Raw genomic sequence first — 3,433 nt, 5'->3', positions numbered from 1 at the left:
AGTCTGCTCTTGCCAACTTATCATCTAAGGTTTTGGTGACAGAAAGTAGAAAATGTAAGCAGGAAAAGATAAGATCAAAGAAAGTGTTGGAAAGACTGTAATAGTATTATTTGTTGGAATATTTCCCAGGCCTTCCTTATTGTAGAAAATGGGAATAGAAAACGAAAGAATAAGAGAGAGTAAAGTTTTGTTCTTTCAAAACAAAGAATAGAGAAAGTAAACCATACAAAACCACCACAAAAAAGTCAACAAAAATCCAGAAATTGTTAACTTCATCTAGTATAGTAAAAACAAAACAAAACAAAACAAAAAACCGAGACAGAGAGTATCCGAAAGTAAGCAGCGTTAAGTGAAAATTTTGAGGATGTGAGAAAGTTCAGGTGTGTGAGAGTGTGTAGATGGAGAGAAATGGGATTATAAGAGCTTTCATTTTGGGTTACGAGTTAGATATCTTTTACTATTTTTATATAAATTCACTTCAAGTTTTTTTAAGATTTTATTTGACATTTTATTTGTTTATTTTGCTCATGAGAGCGCAAACAGGGGAAGGGACAGAGTGAGAAGAAGAAGCAGACTTCCTGCTGAGCCAGGAACCCAGTTCAGGGCTCAATTCCAGGACCCCGGGACCAGGACCTGAGCCGAAGGCAGATCCCCAACTGACGTCCACCCAGTTCCCCCTACACTTCAAGATGTTTAATTAATTATTGTTGGTAACTTGACTGTGTTTTTAATTGTATCACTAAAGTGAGCCTAAACCACACAGCAGTCCTCTAAGACCTGAATACATCATCACTGCTTTTCCTGTTGCCAAATTCAGTGGTTTGTTTCTCTTTCTGTTCTCATATTTCTTAATCTCCTGACAGAATTTGGCAGGATTCACCACCCCCTCTTTCTGGAACACTGTTCTCTATCAGTTCTTAGCACACCATTTTTTTCTAGTTTTTCTCCCAACTCTGGCTGCTCTTCCCCTCTCCCTGATGGTCTCTCAGGATCAGTACTCACTAGGTCTCTTCTCTGCCTCGATACCTCTTCTAATCTGTGGCTTTAGAGACCATCTGTAGTTGAATGAATCCTAAATTTATATCTGTAGTCCAGAATCAGATAATTGTACCCTTGAAAACTTCCTCAGGGGACGCCTGGGTGGCTCAGTCAGTTGAGCTGCTGCCTTTAGCTCAGGTCATAATCCCAGCGTTCTGGGATCAAGTCCCTCATCGGGCTCCTTGTCTAGCAGGGAGCCTGCTTCTCTCTCTGCTTCTGCCTGCCACTCTGTTAGCTTGTGCTCTCTCTGACAAATAAATAAACAAAATCTTAAAAAAAAAAAAAAAAAGAAAAGAAAGAAAGAAAACTTCCTCAGATGTTGGACTAAAGTCTCAAAATTAAAATTCTAAAATAAAATTTCTGCTTTTACTCATAAAGCCTCATCTACTGTATTTTCACAAGTGGCATTATCATTCAGTCAATTCCAAAATATACATTCCTGAGAATTATTCTTTTCTTTTTTTTTTTTTTTTTACTTCAATCCCCACATACAATCCACCAATTCTTTCTCCAAAGTATTTCTCACATCTGTACCCTTCTTTCCCTCTTCCCCAGAATGCCCCTGGTCAACTCTGCATGTTTCCACAGCCTTCCTCTATCACTTTTATTCAACTCCGTTCCAAACAATTATGGAACAATATATCTTTAATATTCTTAGTTTATTAATCCTGTCATGAAAAATCTGCACAATCACCACAGAGGAACCCACTGCTGCATCTTTACTCCTTCCTTTGTCCAGTCTCTGACTCACTTTTTGCCAGCACCCAAATTAGCTTTTGTAGTCCCCCTGATTTTCTTCATTCCGTTCTTGCATTCCTTTCACTGTTTTCTTGATATCTTTTTCTTCTCATATAGACCATGTCTTGTGAGTCTATGTTTGGGTTCCTTTTTCTCTGCATAATCCAAGGAATCATAAATCATGCCAAATCCAGTTGTCTTGCCACTGTTGGGGTCGATTCCACGTTAAAATATGTTAACCCCCTATGGCCTGCCTGGGCCTACTTAGGCATAGTGACTCCATGTTGCCTAGGTAGACATTTTGTTGTTTAATAAATGCCTCAATAGTTATCGATATCAGTTCCAGGTAACTGTTACTAAAACACATACTTAAAACAAAGCCATTTTGTTGTTTAATGAATGCCTCAACAGTTACTAGTATTGGTTCCAGGTAACCGTTACTAAAACACACAGGTAAGAGACATCCAATTAGCCAAAGCCACATATGCAGATGTCTGCGATTGTGCCCTATTAAAAACTAGCCTGTAAGACCAAGGGCATCGCTCTCTTTGGAGGCAGCCCTGGCCGGTCAGTCTGACTTCTAATGCTTGGCATAGAATAAAGCTTTACATAACTTTTGCTTTGTCTCAGCCTCGTTCCCTGGCCGGTCAGTCTAACTTCTAATGCTTGGCGTAGAATAAGGCTTTGCGTAACTTTGTCTCAGTCTCGTTCCGTTGATAACGGACCCAACAGCCACCACCAAAATGGGTTCTGAATCCAAATACAAATATGACATCTGGTGTGGTCTTGAACATTTTGTCTAGTTTTTCCTGAATTTCTGTCTTAGATATTATTGCCTTTCCAGGGTGAAGGACATCAGTGACCACCTGTTTCTGCTCAAGTAGTCAGTTGGTGATGAACTTCCTGGTCCAGAGAGTTACTGTGTCATTCATGATGGTGGCTGAACTTCAAGCAGCTGGAAAGGAAAAGAGAACCACTATCTGCCCTGGAATAATATTTTTAAAAAACCACATGCACACAAATTGGGCCATATGATATCCTAGTAAAATTTCCCAATAGTATCTTATTTTCACTTAGAGAAAATCTGATTTTTTTTTTTAAAGATTTTATTTGTTTATTCGACAGACAGAAACCACAAGTAGGTAGAGAGGCAGGCGGGGGAGGGGGACAAGCTCCCCACGGAGCAGACATCCAGATGTGGGACTCAATCCCAAGATCCTGGGATCATGACCTGATCTGAAGGCAGAGGCTTTAACCCACTGAACCACCCAGGTGCCCCTCTGAATTTCTAATATTGGCATATAGGACCTTAAATCATCTTGCTGATCTTAACTTGTTCAGTCTTCATGTTATTTTCCCTCTGTCCATAATCCAATTACCTGGACATTGGTTACTTCTTAAAATGTGTTATTTCTCCTGTGGTGCATTTGAAAATACAGTTTTTGCTCTCATAAAAACTTTCATTTTTAATTCTTGTTGAACAGTTGTCAAAAACTGGACAAAGTGAAATATCACCTTTGACCTTCTGTGATAAAAATGACCTCCTTCTATTCTCTTTCAGGATATCTCTGTCCTTCATAGCATTTGAGCATTTACAACTGATATATTGTTTTATTCCTGATTGAATGGGAAGGTCCAAACGAGAAGGGAGTTTGTT

At 39.3% G+C, this 3,433-nt stretch overlaps 1 pseudogene; it reads right to left on the bottom strand.

The window, feature by feature from the left end:
- Positions 1-1,785: 1,785 nt before the first annotated feature.
- LOC116583400 lies at positions 1,786-2,708 on the bottom strand (annotated as a pseudogene).
- Positions 2,709-3,433: the final 725 nt, after the last annotated feature.

Source organism: Mustela erminea, chromosome 2 (assembly GCF_009829155.1).
Source record: "Mustela erminea isolate mMusErm1 chromosome 2, mMusErm1.Pri, whole genome shotgun sequence".
In the NCBI taxonomy this organism is placed as follows: domain Eukaryota; kingdom Metazoa; phylum Chordata; class Mammalia; order Carnivora; family Mustelidae; genus Mustela; species Mustela erminea.
This window is presented reverse-complemented; position numbering and strand designations above follow the sequence as displayed.